Source organism: Bufo gargarizans, chromosome 3, assembly GCF_014858855.1.
Source record: "Bufo gargarizans isolate SCDJY-AF-19 chromosome 3, ASM1485885v1, whole genome shotgun sequence".
Taxonomy (NCBI): domain Eukaryota; kingdom Metazoa; phylum Chordata; class Amphibia; order Anura; family Bufonidae; genus Bufo; species Bufo gargarizans.
The window spans coordinates 456,850,594-456,868,173 of record NC_058082.1 but is presented as its reverse complement, the minus strand read 5'-3'; the positions used below and the strand labels follow the sequence as shown (position 1 = coordinate 456,868,173).

Genomic DNA, 17,580 nt, shown 5'->3' with positions numbered 1-17,580 from the left:
GCCCCCTTGTAATTCCCCCAGTTGAGCTAATGTCCCCATAGTGCCCCCATAATGTGCCAGTATAAAATACCCCTATATAGTCCCCCAGTAAATGCCCCCAGAGTGCTCCTCTCCCTCCTTCCTCCTAGTGCCCCCCATTATGTACCAGTATAAAATGCCCCATATATAGTGCCCCAGTAGGTGCCCTCAGTGTCCCACATAATTTGTAAGTATAAAATACCCCTTTCTGAGTGCATCCGTAGATAACCCCATAGTACTCCTCTCCCCCCTTCCCCATAGTACCCACCATAATGTGTCCCAGTATAAAATGCCCCTATACAGAGCCCCCATATAAAATCACAGTTCTTTGTGGCCTCAGTAGATGCACCAATAGTGACCTCCAATAATGTGCCAGTAATAAGCGCCCCCAATAATGTGCCAGTAATAAGTGCCTCCAATAATGTGCCAGTAATAAGTGCCCCCATAGATATCCCCAATAATGTGCCAGTAAAATGTGCCCTCTTAGATGCCCCCAATCATGTGCCAGTAATAAGAGCCCCCCACCATCATGCGTCAGTAACAAGCGCCCCCTCATATCATGTGCCAGTAGCCAGAGCCCCCCTATATCATGTGCCAGTAGCCAGAGCCCCCCATCATGTGCCAGTAGCCAGAGCCCCCCTCATGTGCCAGTAGTTAGAGCCCCCATATCATGTGCCAGTAGCCAGAGCCCCCCCATCTCATGTGCCAGTAGCCAGAGCCCCCATATCATGTGCCAGTAGCCAGAGCCCCCCATATTATGTGCCAGTCGCCAGAGCCCCCCCATATCATGTGCCAGTAGCCAGAGCCCCCCTATATCATGTGCCAGTAGCCAGAGGCCCCCCTATCATGTGCCAGTAGCCAGAACCCCCCCATCATGTGCCAGTAGCCAGAGCCCCCCATCATGTGCCAGTAGCTAGAGCCCCCCATATCATGTGCCAGTAGCCAGAGCCTCCCATATCATGTGCCAGTAGCCAGAGCCCCCCATCATGTGCCAGTAGCCAGAGGACCCCCCTATCATGTGCCAGTAGCCAGAACCCCCCATCATGTGCCAGTAGCCAGAGCCCCCATCATGTGCCAGTAGCCAGAGCCCCCCATATCATGTGCCAGTAGCCAGAGCCCCCCATATCCTGTGCCAGTAGCCAGAGCCCCCCCATATCATGTGCCAGTAGCCAGAGGCCCCCCTATCATGTGCCAGTAGCCAGAGCCCCCCATATCATGTGCCAGTAGCCAGAGGCCCCCCTATCATGTGCCAGTAGCCTGAGCACCCCATCAACACGTGCCAGTAGCCAGAGCCCCCATCATGTGCCAGTAGCCACCAGTATTGTACCCCTTGCCCCCCTTGCCTTAATGGAAGCGCCAGCCCTGTCTAGAGTCACTGATGAGCAGCTTTCTTCACCCGCATAGTGAAGAAACTACTCACCAGCAGCAGGTAGACCTGGAGCAGGACCTGGACCAGCAGGTGGTGGCATACTTTGACAGCACCTTGCCAGCCGTCATAGAAGATCCACTGGACTGCTGGGCAGCCAAACTGGATTTGTGGCTGCAACTGGCCGAGTTTGCCCTGGAAAAGCTGTCTTTCCCAGCCAGTAGTCTGGCATCAGAGCGGGTGTTTAGTGCGGCGGGGGCCATAGTTACCCCAAGAAGAACTCGCTTATCCACCCAAAATGTGTAGAGACTTACTTTTATCAAGATGAATCAGGCATGGATCAGCCAGGATTTCCACCCACCAATGACTGATGCATAAGATTAGATCATCCATCTCCACACAATGTCACCGTGCCATTCTGTGGTATCATGCTGCTGCTGTTGGTGCCATGTCCACACTATGTCACCTTGGCACTCTGCGGTATCATGCTGCTGCTGCCATCTCCACACTATGTTACCTTGCCACTTTGTGGCCTCCTGATTCTGCCATGTCCACACTATGTCACCTTGCCCTTCTGTGGTATCATGCTGCTGCTGCTGTTGCTGCCATCTCCTCACTATGTCACCGTGCCACTTTATGGCCTCCTGATGCTGCCATGTCCACACTATATCACCATGCCACTCTGTGGTATCATGCTGCTGCTGTTGCTGCCATCTCCACACTATGTCACCGTGCCACTCTGTGGCCTCTTGATGCTGCCATCTCCACACTATGTCACCGTGCCACTCTGTGGCCTCTTGATGCTGCCATCTCCACACTATGTCACCGTGCCACTCTGTGGCCTAATCATACTGCTGCTCTCTCCTCCACACTTTGTCATTATGCCACTCTGTGGACTCCTGATGCTGCCGCCACCTCCAGATCCTGTCATTTTGCCATTTGGTGGTCTCCTCATGCTGCTTCCACCTCACCACTATGTCATAGGGCCACTCTGTGGACTTCTCATGCTGTTCCCACCATCTCCACTCTATGACGGGGTCGCTATTGTCCTTGTTTGGCCTTCTTGAAATCACCATTTATTTCTTCTGATCGGTCAGAAGGAAGGAAAAATGAGACGCACAACGGATCCTCTTTGTGTAGCAGCTGTAAGGCCTTATGGTACCATCAGAATTGGCTTATGTTTTGGTAGCCAAAAGCAGGAGTGGGTACAAAACACAGAAGACATGCAAATATTCCCTTCACGTGTCATCTCTGTTTTAGATCCACTCCTGTTTTTTTTTGCATTACCAATACTCCTGGATTACTGAGCAAATGCTGACCGAGTGAAGGCGGATGCTCCACAGACAGGATCCGTTTTTTGTGGGTTATTGTTCTGACGGATCAGTGGAAGGGCAAAATAATCAGTGACTTCAACACAAACTTACTGCTGACACCCTCTCCACTCTGTTGGGGGGCTCTACTTGTATAAGCATTTAATAGAACAGGTTCTGTAGACATCTATGTGGAATCAGCTGCCGACTGTGTAAAAGTAGTGCGCTCCTTCTTGACGCTAACATTGACTGGTAAGGCTGAGTTAATACTTGAGTTATTATGTCAATTTTGGCCCCATGACTGCCCAAATAAGGGACGTGTGCAGTGATTCTAAGAGTGACGCCTGTCATCTGCACTGACAGTATTATTTCACTACCCCAACACACTCCCTATGCATGTTACTGCAAGGCACAGTGTTCTACACCCAAATAAAGGCTCTATGTAGCCTGGAAATAGCCATTTTTTATCGCGATTCGTCACAAATATATTTGTATCAAAGCAATTTTATTCGGAAAATTCAGCGAACCGGCCGAACCAAATTTTTTCGCTCATCTCTAATTGTGATGTTGGTTTCTCGGCAACCACTTACTTTTAACTTTCAAAACGAAAGTCCGCTGAAATCAACTCACCTGTCTCTACTTTATGCTGCCTTAGTTTGGGCAGCATAAAGTTGATGACAGGTTCCCTTTAAGTTTATTTCAAAAGTTCGACCTTTAACATGCATTTTAATAAAATGAAAGCATAGGGATGAGCAGCTACTAGACACCTCCAGCGCCACTTATCACAAACCAAACAATAGAATCAAGTCAAACACAATAAAATATCAGGAGAGAATCTGCGTAGCCATACACAAATAATGAAATGTTGGCCAAAAAGATTTGTGACTGCACCAATACACATGCTAAATGGGTATGTTTCAGTAAAGAAGGTGAGGTAAGTGGCTGCCACAAACCTTTGGGTCAACTTATCTCTAGTGGAGGAGACAAAAGATCAGAATGTTAAAGATCAACCTGTCTAGCTACTGCTTTCATTGGGAAAAGTTTGTGCACCTATACACATAAGAGGAAGAGAAAATATCCGCTGAAATTTGAAAAATCTACAAACTTAAATTAAAATACAAAGGTTTATTTAACATTACTTTCCATAGAAAGTTATAAGGAAAACAATAGTTAATTTTCAGAAACAGCAATAGAATTTGTAGCTCTTCATAGGTGTCATTGATAAAACATTAAACTCACATACGGATTTTAGAACAAATTCTGCTGCAGATTTCAACCTGTGAAAATCTGCTGCAAAAACCACAGCAGAAGTGTCATATACAGAGCATGTACAGACATATAGCATTTATATATCTGCAGATAACATTTTTTTTTTTTATGTAGCTGTACCTTACTTTGCAGCACCTTTTCACAGCATGTATTCACTCATATCTCTCTCTGTCCCTAGTATGTTTAACAAGCTAATTTCCATGTCTCAGGCACATATGCTAGGGTCAATTTCATAGGAAACAATTAATCTAAGTATAGTTTGGGAGTCTCAGGGGAGACCATGTGAATATGGGAAGAACATACAAATTCCAAGCAGATGTTGCCATTGTCAGATTCAAATCCATGCCAAGGCATCTATACTACAAGGCCGAATTTCACAGCACTAAAAATGGCCACCCACAAAAAAAAAGAAACTTAAAAATAAGGAAACATGCCATGAATCTGTGATGGATGGATGGATGGATAGATAGACAGATAATGAAAAATAGATAGACGAAATAGATGGATAAATATAAGATAGATGGACTGAATGAAAAATAGATATATAGATAGATGACAAAAAATAGATTAAATAGATGGTGTGGGGTTTCGCTCTGGTAGACAGGATTAGCGGACGCAGTATAGAGGCAACAACAAGTTCTTTGGATCAAACAGTTCAGTGTTTATTCACACTTCAGGCAAGTGACAAAACAAGCAGTCATAATCAAGCAAAAAGTCACCTTGCGGTGTTGGTGGTAATTCACACAATGCAGCAATTCTGCCTCAAAGAGTCCTTCACCATAGCAGCACCAACCTATTTTCACGCCAAACAGGTAGCAAGCCTTCATCCAGACACAAGGCTCCCAGATCCCAACACAGAGACCTGTTTTCTGAGCCCAGCTGCCTATTTAAGGACAGCCAGGTGCTGCCAAAACCACGATCGGCACTTAAAATCTGGTCTGGTATTTGACCTCACCTGGCTGTAAATCAGCCCAGCAGCACATGCTGGGAGGAAAATACCTGTTTTCCCAGACAAAACCTCTCACTGTGTCATAATGGATACAGAAATAAAAAACACAGAAGAGAGCAGCACAGTCACTAGTGATTGTGGGTTCAATTCCTCAGGATCCCAGGATAAAGATCCAATAGAAATCTAGATAGTATTCCAAAAATGAGGCTTGACAAATGCCTCATTATGATGGGCTGCATTAGTGAATATAGCAGGTCCACCACCTTTTCACTGATATCTGGAGTGCTGCCTCGTTTTTGGATAAATGGATAGATAGACAGACAGACTGAATGAAAAATAGGACAGAAGATAGATAGATAGATAGAAACATAGTTTGTAAGGATGAAAAAAGACATTTGTCCATCCAGTTCAGCCCGTTATCCTGCAAGTTGATCCTGAGATAGATAGAAAGGATAGATAGATAGATAGAAAGGATAGGATAGATAAATAGATAGGATAGGATAGATAGATAGATAATATGAATAGATAGATAATAGATACATTGCACATGTGTGCTTGATTTAATGACCCAAAGTAACATAAAACTGTTTAGCATCATTTTGAGCACCAGTCATTTAGATTGAAGAGGCCATGTAAATAATTCCCCATTAATACCTCTCCAAAGCTTGTAAGAGAAGCAAAGAAAATAAACAATGCCGGGAGGCGCATTAAGCATGCAGCTACAGTGGAAGTGATTGAAGTGCTGCCCATCAGAGAAGCGGGTCAATGTTGGGCATGCACAGCCAGCTGTTCTGAGGGCTCATAACCTTCTCCTTTATTGTTCTGCTCAGTTAGAGGTGGGGCGTGAGGGGGATTCCAAACATAGCACATGTTTATACAGAAATGTTAATATGTTCCACACTCTCACATACATAAAAAGGAAATAACAGCTGATCAGAATCAGACCAGACCGCGCTCTCTGACAACACTCATTTGGAGAACTGTGGAAAATCCAGGAGAGCTGATCACCCACAGGGAGGCAGGGGTAATCTAACTACAGCTGCCCTTTTATCTAGGGATCATCACAATTTAAGCATCCAATGGAAGGGCAAAAGTATTTAGCACCGATCTTGCCAGTGCCCTAATGTTAATGCCTTTGTCTGGGTCTGTGAATTCAACATTATTATTTACAAAGCATTCTACAGGCAGGTGACATTCAATCCAATGTTCCATCATTCATCTTTCACTTTGTGATTTTCATCATTTGCAGACAGCCTTAAAGGGCATGTCCACCTTTGCACTGATTTTTCTTTATCTGTTGCAATGAGTCTAGAATGAAAAGTGAAGATATAGTTGATGGTTTGGGGGTACTGTTTCCCATTGAAGAGACACAGCAGTGTACATGATGGAGACTTATTTTTCATGCAATGCTCCATGGGACCAAATATGCAAATTAGCTCATGTCAGCCCGGGGGATAGGTGAAAGGGAGCATGGGACTGTATGACCAGACTACGAAGGGCTTGTTTGCTGACTCTAACCATGGAGTAACTTAGGTCTACATAGCAGCTATACAGCGACACAAATTGGCAGTAGTATTTTTTATATTTTAGAGCAATTATAATTCTTATTATATTCAAGTATGAATCATTTTACCTATATATTCATATTGTGCACTGGTTTGTATAGAACATACACAAAATATAACTGGGATAGCAGAGACAGCAGACTACTGTATCACCAGCACTGTCGACTTAGGCTACTTTCACATTAGTGTTTTTGCTGGATCAGGCAGAGTTCAGCAAAAACGCTTCCGTTACTGATAATACAACCGTCTGCATCCGTTAAGAACAGATCCGGTTGTATTACCTTTAACATTGCCAAGACGGATCTGTCATTAACTCCATTGAAAGTCAATGGGGGACGGATCCGTTTTCTATTGTGGCAGATTGTGGCAGAGAAAACAGATCCGTCCCCATTGACTTGCATTGGGATCATCATTTTCCCAGGACGGAAAGCAAAATACAACATGTTGCGGTTTGCTCTCCGGTCTGGGAACGCAACTAAACGGAACGGAATGCATTTTGGAGCATTTTGTTCTGTTCAGTTTTTTCCCCATTGACAATGAATCGGGACAAAGCTGAAGCGTATTTTTGAGCCCCGGTATTGAGCCCCTATGACGGAAATAAATACCGGAAAACTTAAATGCTAGTGTGAAAGTACCCTTAAAGGACTTTTACACATTCTAATAGTGCTTATTTAGAGCTCATGAATATCAAATAAAATCTTCAATTACCAGCAGCCACAATCCAGTTTGTTGTTTTTTTGACTACACTTCCCATGAAGCCTTGCGCTCTGTAGGCAGCATGCAAGGCTCCTCCCTCCATCTCCTGACCAGCGCTCCTGCACAGATAGCCCCACGCATGTGCATTCCCCACTGCAGAGCAACGACCCACTGTAATGGAACGTCACCAGTGATGTCTTGTATATCAGCTTACAAACCATGTGATCTGTATGCGGGATTGAGGTGGTGACATCACAGGACACAGATTCACTAATGTCATTACACTGCAAACTTCAAGTGAGCACCAAGAGGGGAAAAAAGGACTCAATCAACCCCTTTAAATAGTTGAAATGCCAATGTGTATAAAGATGCAGGGGTGGGCATGCCGTATGTGACATGAGTGCAGTTGCACTATGGTCCAGCTTCCTACTATCAATTAGATGGCATATAAGAGTAATGTAAGACAACGAATTTCATAGCTCACAATCACTGGAGCGTAGATGACGATGCTCAGAGACCTCTGTGAGAATATAACTAAGGCAAGGTTTACCTTTGTTGAGAAATTCCAGTTTTCTGATCCCGCATTAGAACAGAAAACCAAAATCGCTGGATCAGGCATCTGACAGACCCTACCAGCACCTGAGGGATCATACTGGAATCTGCATCTACGGCTCCTGGCAGAACCGCCACTGCAGATGGGAATCTAGCCTTATTTATATACATGACCTTAATGCTGTTTATTAAGATAAGATACTAGTATAGACTGCAAAGTACTCACCCTCCCCTTCCACAGGAGAGTGAGTAAGAAGACCCCCTCTGCACCCAGTGGACATCTGATCACAGAGACCATATTTTAACAAAATGTACAGTTCACATTCTCAGATATTTACTAAAAACTGTAGAACCCCTCAAATGTTCTGGTCGATGTAAGCTGTCCACTTGACACTCACTAGCCATAAATATGAATGATCGCTGCTGTGTGCTTGATGGAAGGTTCAATGTATTATTGCAGTCCACTTTATGTAGGGTTAACCACTAGGGCTGTGTTATTTTCCTGATACCCCATTCAGATCTAAGCACATACTACCAGCCTAAAAACAGCGACACCCCCCCCCCTCCCTTATCATCTTTATCCCTCAATCTCTTTGGATTGTAAACTTCTATAAGCTATCTGCTGTGATGCGTTATCTTTCTCTTAGAAACATGTTTTTTCATTGTGTGATTTCTAAGTATATTAGGCTTTCGGTACCACATCGTAAAGCACCATAGAGAATGATGGCTCTATATTAATAAATAATAGGGCTACAAACTATATGTACTTATAAAACAACTTACTGTACATGTCTTACGTTATGCACTGTCCACCACTTGTATAAATAAAATATAAAAGGGTATTAAATACTGCACTCTTGCTAAACTAAATCAATAAAAAAAGACTATTACAATTTTTATTATTATTATTTCATTTTATTGTAAAGCTAAATTACAGATAAATAATGCATCTATTAGTTCTTCTGTAACTAATAACCCATGGACTTTATATAAACTAAGTGCTTTACATTAAGAATGTTCATATACAGTATTTTAAATGCAGATTTTCTTACCTTTTCAAATAAATCCTTTACAATCTGTATTAACTTCCATCCTTAATCCAAGTGTAGGAAAAAAATGTGCAGTCCAAAGATATTGTAAAAATCTTGTATTAGTCCACTATAGGAAAGACAAAAAAAAAGAATCTGATAAATGTGACTTCTTGCCCAGCACTCATTGTCTAACATCGGTGCCCTCAGCTCTGCATCTTAGCTGCCTAGTTCACACTTAGAACATTTGTTGTGCCTCAGTAACTAAGTCCACTACTAAATATACTTGTCTGAGGTCCTGCCAACACAAACACCGTATATTTCCTCCTAGCCAGTAGCCAATCATAGACCCCCATGAAATCCTTCCTAATCCATAACCAGTGCACTTCAATCCATGACAAAGCTTCTCTAACATTAATATAAATATTATTGTATAAATTAAAAGAGGTGCCGCGCGGCATGACACACGTAGCTTGAAATAATTCTTGCCTATTGTTCCTGTCATCCCAGATATCCCCGGCAGATGCTGTGCAGGAGATCAGTGAACATATGTAATCACAGGAGAACAGGCTCATTGAAATTAGCAGGCGAAGCTTCAGAGGCTGCTCTAAAACCACCAGGCACTGAGGCATCCATAGAACTTTACAGAGAGAGAGAGGCACAGGAGAGCTGAGGTGCCTGGCTCTGGTCATGCTCACTGGAACCACAAGTGTACAGGCAGCTTGGGTACAACTTTATAATTAACAGATGTTCCAAATCTCTCACAGCCGCCTGACTTATAAGCAGTCTCTCCCTGACTCACAAGTCATATATTAGTACATCAGTGTACTCTCACACTCCCTCCCTCTCTCTACACTCTGTTTCTTTTATTCTCTCTCTCTCTACACTGTTTTTTTTTCTTTTTTTCTCTATGCTCTCTGTTTCTTTCATTCCCTGTCTCTAGCTACACTCTGTTTCTTTTATTCCCTGTCTTTCTCTCTACACTCAGTTTTTTTCATTCCCTGTCTCTCTACACACCCTCCCTCTGTTCCTGTCATTTCTTGTCTCTGTCTCTACACTCTTTCTTTCATTCCTTTTCTCTCTCTACTCTCTTTGTTTCTTCCATTCATGTCTCTCTCGCTATACTCTGTTTCTTTCAATCCCGGTCTCTCTCTACACTCTTTTTCTTTCATTCACTATCTCTTTACACTCTGTTTGTCCCATTCCCTATTTCTCTCTCTACACCCTCTGCTTCTTTCATTACCCATCTATCCCAATACTCTCTCTGTTTCTGTTATCCCCTCACTCTACACTCTCTCTGTCTCTTTCATTCACTGTCTCCCTCTACACTCCATTTCTTCCATTCCTTCTCTCTTTATCTCTACGCTCTCTCTGTTTCTTTCATTCCCTGTCTCTCTCTACACTCTGTCTCTTCCATTCCTTGTATCTTTCTCTAAACTCTGCATCTTTCATTCCCTGTATCACTCTCTTCACTCGGTTTCTTTTATTCCCTGTCTTTCTCTCTCTCTGCACTCTGTTTCTTCCATTCCTTCTATCTCTCTACATTCTTTGTTTCTGTTATTCACTATCTCTCCCAACTCTCTCTGTTTCTGTTATTTCTGTCTCTCTCTCTCCACATATTCTATTTTTTCTCCCCTGTCTCTCTCTCACTGCACTCTCTCTGTTTCCCCTTATCACTCCCTCTATCTTGATACACTCTTTTTTTCTTCTCCCTCTACACTATATGGGGGTAGTGTTCAGCGCGAATATTCGAATAACAAATTTTAATCGCGAATATCGGCACTTAGAGAATTTGTGATTATTTAGAATATAGTCAGGGCCGGCACTACCATAGAGGCAAGGGGGGAAATTGCCCCCGGGCCCCCGACTCCTTAGGGGCCCCCAGCGTCAGCCCGGCCGCAACTACTACTATATATATAATTCTATTGTGTTCCTGTGGCGCCGGGTGGCCCCGGCGGTCTGGTCTGGAGACGGCGCCGCGCTGCCGTAATGTAATTAAAACTGGACTGGAGTCTGACCAGTAAGGCAGTAATAGCCCCCCCCCCAATGCAAATTTCTCCAGTCCGACTGTCCAAACAGAACCAGGGTGGGCTAGTATACTGGCACTGGGATGGGTGAGATGGTGCCTGGGATGGATCCGATCCAGTTTAATCAACCAACCTACCAGTAACTGGTTGGTTGATTAAACTGGATCGGGATCCATCCCAGTCTGGTAGGTTGCTTGATTTCACTGGATCAGATCCATCCCAGGCACCATCTCACCCGTGCCAGTGTACTAGCCCGCCCTGCTTCTGTTTGGAGTCAGTTGGACTGGAGAAATGTGCATTTTGGGGGGAGGGGGCCAGTTATTGGTAGATTGGTTGATTAAACTGGATCGGATCCATCCCAGGAACCATCTCATCCATCCCAGTGCCAGCAGTGTACTAGCCCGCCCTGCTTCTGTTTGGACTGATGAAATGTGCATTTGGGGGGAGGGAAGGAGAGATGTGCTGCTGCCAACCGACGTTAAAGTCAGCAAGTGTCGTGGGGGGGGGGGGGGTGCCCTTATTGTTTTCCGCCCCAGGGCCCCATTTCACCTAGAACCGGCCCTGAATATAGTGCTATATATTCGTTATATCGAATATTTGTCATTTTTTCCATCTGAACACAGGATTCCTCCCTGCTTCTTGCTTGTGGGCAAATGACGTCATTGGCCCAAAAGCAAGATGCACGTAGGAATCATGTGTTCACTTCAGATGGAAAAAAATGTTGAATATTCTAAAAAACAAAAATATAGCACTATATTGAATATAGTGCTATATATTAGTTTTTTAGAATATTAGTAATTTTATTCCATCTGAAGTCATGATTCCTCCCTGCTGAGGTTGCTTATATAGTACTATATTCTATAGTACTATATATTTATTTTGACCCACGCCTGTATTGAGCGTGTAGTATTACCTTGCAGTTTTTTGCGTAAAAAAAAATGTAGAATATAACGAATATACGAATTCGTGAATATATGACGAATATTCTACAAAATATTAGCAAAATATCATGCATTCGAATATGACCCCTGCCGCTCATCACTATATGGAGGGGTCATTTATCAAATCTGCTACACCAGATTTGTGACTTAAAAAGCCACAAGTGATGCCCACGTGCAACATTTGATCCATATTTTTGCAACATTTGGTGAGCTTGGCCACTTTTAAGTGAAGTAAAAAGTAGGTCAGGATTTCCGATTAGAAACATAGACTGTGTCGGCAGATAAGAACCATTTGGCCCATCTAGTCTGCCCAATATACTGAATACTATGAATAGCCCCTGGCCCTATCTTATATGAAGGATGGCCTTATGCCTATCCCATGCATGCTTAAACTCCTTCACTGTATTTGCAGCTACCACTTCTGCAGGAAGGCTATTCCATGCATCCACTACTCTCTCAGTAAAGTAATACTTCCTGATATTACTTTTAAACCTTTGCCCCTCTAATTTAAAACTATGTCCTCTTGTAGCAGTTTTTCTTCTTTTAAATATTCTCTCCTCTTTTACCTTGTTCATTCCCTTTATGTATGTAAAAGTTTCTATCATATCCCCTCTGTCTTGTCTTTCTTCCAAGCTATACATGTTAAGGTCCTTTAATCTTTCCTGGTAAGTTTTATCCTACAATCCATGTACCAGTTTAGTAGCTCTTCTCTGAACTCTCTACAAAGTATCCATATCCTTCTGGAGATATGGTCTCCAGTACTGAGCACAATACTCCAAATGAGGTCTCACTAGTGCTCAGTAAAGCGGTATGAGCACCTCCCTCTTTCTACTGGTAATGCCTCTCCCTTAGAACACCTTTAAGTCCATCTCCACGCCAGGTAACCCCTTGATGTACTTTTACAGAAATAAACATACACCACATTGCAGATTCACCAAATATATTATTACTGTGCACTATTTCCTAAATTTGGCGCAACCTCACAAAGCAAAGACTTAAAGCTGACACTAAAACCACTGCAAATGATAAGCTCCCCCATGTTTCTTTCTTTCCCTCTCTACACTCTCTCTGTTTCTTCTATTCCCAGTCTCTCTTTGCACTCTGTTTCTTCTATTCCCAGTCTCTCTTTGCACTCTGTTTCTTCTATTCCCAGTCTCTCTTTGCACTCTGTTTCTTCTATTCCCAGTCTCTCTTTGCACTCTGTTTCTTCTATTCCCAGTCTCTCTTTGCACTCTGTTTCTTCTATTCCCAGTCTCTCTTTGCACTCTGTTTCTTCTATTCCCAGTCTCTCTTTGCACTCTGTTTCCTCTATTCCCAGTCTCTCTTTGCACTCTGTTTCTTCTATTCCCAGTCTCTCTTTGCACTCTGTTTCTTCTATTCCCAGTCTCTCTTTGCACTCTGTTTCTTCTATTCCCAGTCTCTCTTTGCACTCTGTTTCTTCTATTCCCAGTCTCTCTTTGCACTCTGTTTCTTCTATTCCCAGTCTCTCTTTGCACTCTGTTTCTTCTATTCCCAGTCTCTCTTTGCACTCTGTTTCTTCTATTCCCAGTCTCTCTTTGCACTCTGTTTCCTCTATTCCCAGTCTCTCTTTGCACTCTGTTTCTTCTATTCCCAGTCTCTCTTTGCACTCTGTTTCTTCTATTCCCAGTCTCTCTTTGCACTCTGTTTCTTCTATTCCCAGTCTCTCTTTGCACTCTGTTTCCTCTATTCCCAGTCTCTCTTTGCACTCTGTTTCTTCTATTCCCAGTCTCTCTTTGCACTCTGTTTCTTCTATTCCCAGTCTCTCTTTGCACTCTGTTTCCTCTATTCCCAGTCTCTCTTTGCACTCTGTTTCTTCTATTCCCAGTCTCTCTTTGCACTCTGTTTCCTTCATTCCACTGTCCAGCACTTTCTTATATTCTACCACGTTGTTGTTTTGCGGTCCGTTTTTCATGGATCCGTTGTTCCGTATCTGAGTTTTTTTTTTCTCTGATTTAAGTCCTTTTTCGTTCCATTAATCCACAAAAAATACCCGTATGGTTTCCGTATGCGATCCGTTTTTTGCGGATCAGAAACGGAAACAGTAACTTATTAATCACCAAACACATGAGCAATATGGGCTGGGCATAGCATTTCTACAGTATGGATCTGTAAAATACAGATGAAATACGGATGACACACGGATGTGTTCCATGTGCGTTCCGCATTTTTGCAGACCCATTGACTTGAATGGGGCCTTGAACCGTGATTTGCAGACAATAATAGGACATGCACTACATTTTTGCATAGCAGAAATATGGAAACGGAATGCACACAGAGTACCTTTCGTTGTTTTTGCGGACCCATTGAAATAAATGGTTCCGCCTACGGTCCACACAAAAAAACGGAACGGTAACGGAAAGAAAATGGGTTTGTGTGCATGAGCCCTTAAAAACAGGTTCTAATCTTTATAAATAAAGCTACATAAACTATATTTCTAATTATCATTGTTTCCAAGTGCTCATAATGCAATCAGCCGTGTTAGGGTACTTTCACACTTGTGGTAGAGGATTCCGGCAGGCAGTTCTGTCACCGGAACTGCCTGCCGGATCCGTCAAAACGTATGCAAACTGATGGCATTTGCCAGACGGATCAGGATCCTGATTCGTAAGACAAATGTATTGAAATGCCGGATCAGTCTCTCCGGTGTCATCTGGAAAAACGGATCCGGCATTATTATTATTTTTCACTTTTTTGCTGTCTGAGCATGCCGGATCCGTTATGCCGCAACACTCAGGGCCGGATTCGGCATTAATGCATGTCAATGGGAAAAAATGACGGATCCGGCATTTTGGCAAGTGTTCCGGATTTTTGGATGGAGATAAAACCGCAGCATGCTGCGGTATTATCTCCATCCTGAAAAGGCAAAAAGACTGAACTGAAGACATCCTGATGCATCCTGAACGGATTTCTCTCTATTCAGAATGCATTAGGATAAAACCGATCAGTTCTTTTCCGGTATTGAGCCCCTAGAACGGAACTCAATTCAGGAAAAGAAAAACGCTAGTGTGAAAGTACCCTTAACAAATAATGTTTTCGTTCTCATTGCCATCGACATCTCTCTCTCTCTATATATATATATATATATATATATATATATATATATATATATATATATATATATATATATATATAATATATACACACACACATTTTAGACTTCATGCAGACAGTGAGACATTAAATTGTGGCATTGTGCACTGCATGTTATAGTATGGAAGTATTCCCACTATTCTTAGTGTTCAAGGGGAGAATTTAGTAACACGTGTGACACAGGTCTGTCATGCAGACCTATAGCTTCCAGTTCTGCCAATAAACAAATATATTATATTCCATCATGGTGATGATTAATAATTATGCAGAGGTCAATTTGCTATATTGTACAACCTTTAAGATATCTATAGCGAAAGTCAATTGGAGATGCCGGCTCCGTGCACACAGCTTTGTCACGTGCATGACCTTTAAGACCGGGAATCAGCAACCTTCGGCACTCCAGCTGCTGTGAAACTACAACTCCCAGCATGCACACCTATTTGGCTGTTCTTGTGACTGTCATAGAAGTGAAAGGAGGATTCTGGGAGTTGCTGCTGCCTGCTCTAAGGGTTAACATAACTTATATCATCATACAAAATAAATATAAATATATATATATATATATATATATATATATATATACACACACACACACACATATCCCCTAGCCCTCTCTCCATGGCAAACATTCCACTCCTGTCCTATCATGCCAAAATTCTCTCACTCATTTTCTCTCTCATCTTTCTGTCCTTAATTTCCTCACTCTGCTAATGTAATTCTCTCCTCCCTCTCTTCTTCATTTCCTCCGCTGTCACTCTCTCCCTAATTTCCTGCCTCTAATCTCCCTCTACTCCCTTTTCTCCGTTTATCTCCCTATTCCCCTCCATCTCCTCTCCCCGTAATCTCAGTCCCTGTTCGGGTCACTCACTTCTCTCCTTCTTCCTTCCCCTGTCTTGCATGGATCGCAGACAATATGTTGGAGCTGTAGTTAGAGCAGAAGAGAGTGGGTTACTTAAATGTCAGATGGACAAGAGCCATTACAGTCATATATCAATCAGAAGAGCAGCAAATGGGAGTACCAGGGAAACATGAAGCCCTCCTTATCTGGGAAATCACTAAACACAATTTGCTGAAATAACCACAAACTAGATTCACATGTTTATGAGCCTCATAATGTGCAGGGTATAAACTAGAGAGGAATGCTGTTTAAGTGCTGGTCTCAAGTAAATCCTCCCAGCTAATGTCTCGGACTTACTTGTGAGAGTTTAGGATAAAAGCAGTAATTAGCAGTACCCTGTTTCCTGTGTGTAATGTATACTAGATAGATACAGAAGAAAAAGAGTCACCCCCCCCCCCCCCCCTTGTTTTCAGCACATAATATTCCTTATATTTATTGGCATTTATGAAGTTGATAGTTGCCTTCTTGTTCCTCCTTTAGGCCTCCTGCACATTACTGTATCTGTATTTTGGGGTGTAATCCACAGATCCGCCAAATACATTTATCTTCCATTTCTCACTCCCATCCATAGAAATGTCTATTCTTGTCCACAAAAAACGATCAGAATAGGACATGTTCTAAAATTTGCACATCAAATATGTAAAAATATATGACAATCTTTATTAAATACCACAAAAATAAAATATTTATTTACTGTATACAATAACTGTACTATACGCAATATACAATGAAGCTTGTGGTGTTCAATAAAGATGGTCATGTATTTTTACATAACTGATGTGTAGTCTGTTTTTATAGTCCTTCTATCTGGGAGTTACTTGAGAAACCTTGACGCGGTGCTCAGGCTCAGACATGTCCTCCAAGCAGGATATGTTGGCTAATTCTCAATTTTACACCAGTATGAGGGTTAGTAAGACCGCAGAGTGCACCTGTCTTTGTTTTTGTTATGTTATTTTGACTGCTTATCACATACACACAATTGCTATCCTGTGTAGGATGTCCATTGTGGTACTTGTGGTCCGCTGCAGGCATCCTCCATTTTATGCATTTTTGCTGGGGATTGCTATTAGCAACAGGCCACAAGTTCAGGATCTGCCCCCCCCCCCCCCGGGTATAAATGCACCAATGCGTATGGGGTTGAGCACTTCCTGCTTTTTAATACCACGCCAATTTGTAGTTTGTACCTTCTATCTAGGACCAGTGACCAGCACTCTGTTACATTCTAGTGTGTCCCCCGTTTTTATATTAGTTTAAAGAAATACGGATAGATAGCACCCTGTGTGCATGAGCCCTTAAGGTTCCACAAAATATAGATGACATCAATGTTGCATCCGTGTTGGCGGTTTCGTTGTAACAATGCCTAATCTTGCACGCGGTGTGCTGTCCGCATTTTTTGCGGCCCCGTGGAAATGAAATGCTCCACATCTGTCCCACAAAAAGTGTGGATCAGATGCGAACGAAAAATATTGTTGTGTAAAAGGCGCCTTCACATGTAGTTTTTAGTGGAATTATTCTGCCCTCACGATTTTTGTGGCTTCTTTTGAATCTGGATTTTTTTTGCAGTGTTTTTTTTGCTACAAAAACACCCACTCCAGATGTCAGCTGAAGGTCTAGAGGAAATATGTAATGCAGAACACACAAGCATTTTTCTTTTGCTCCTGGAGTTTTTGTTCATTGAGTGGTGCTTTCTATCTTTTTGACTTCTTTAGACCTGTCTAGTCTAAGTTGATACCATTGATCAAAATCTATTTACCTAAAACCTCATATTTATTTATCATATCAAATGTGGTATTAGTTTATGTATAGATTTTTCTTTTAGAGTTTTCAGAGTGCTGTTTTGTTCTGTCTTT

General features: G+C 42.5%; 1 protein-coding gene across 3 annotated transcripts in view; it reads right to left on the bottom strand.

Moving 5' to 3' along the window:
• The window catches only part of LOC122930319 (norrin cystine knot growth factor NDP), a 152,147-nt gene extending 136,405 nt beyond the window's left edge, over positions 1–15,742 (bottom strand). For 2 of the 3 annotated variants that reach the window (XM_044283599.1, XM_044283598.1), the window contains exon 1: positions 8,778–9,007. The gene's annotated coding sequence lies outside the window, so the exon portion shown is untranslated. Of the gene's footprint in view, positions 1–8,777; positions 9,008–15,700 lie in introns of those variants that run through there. The other variant, XM_044283600.1, reaches the window with a different exon arrangement.
• Between the last annotated feature and the right edge of the window lie 1,838 nt (positions 15,743–17,580).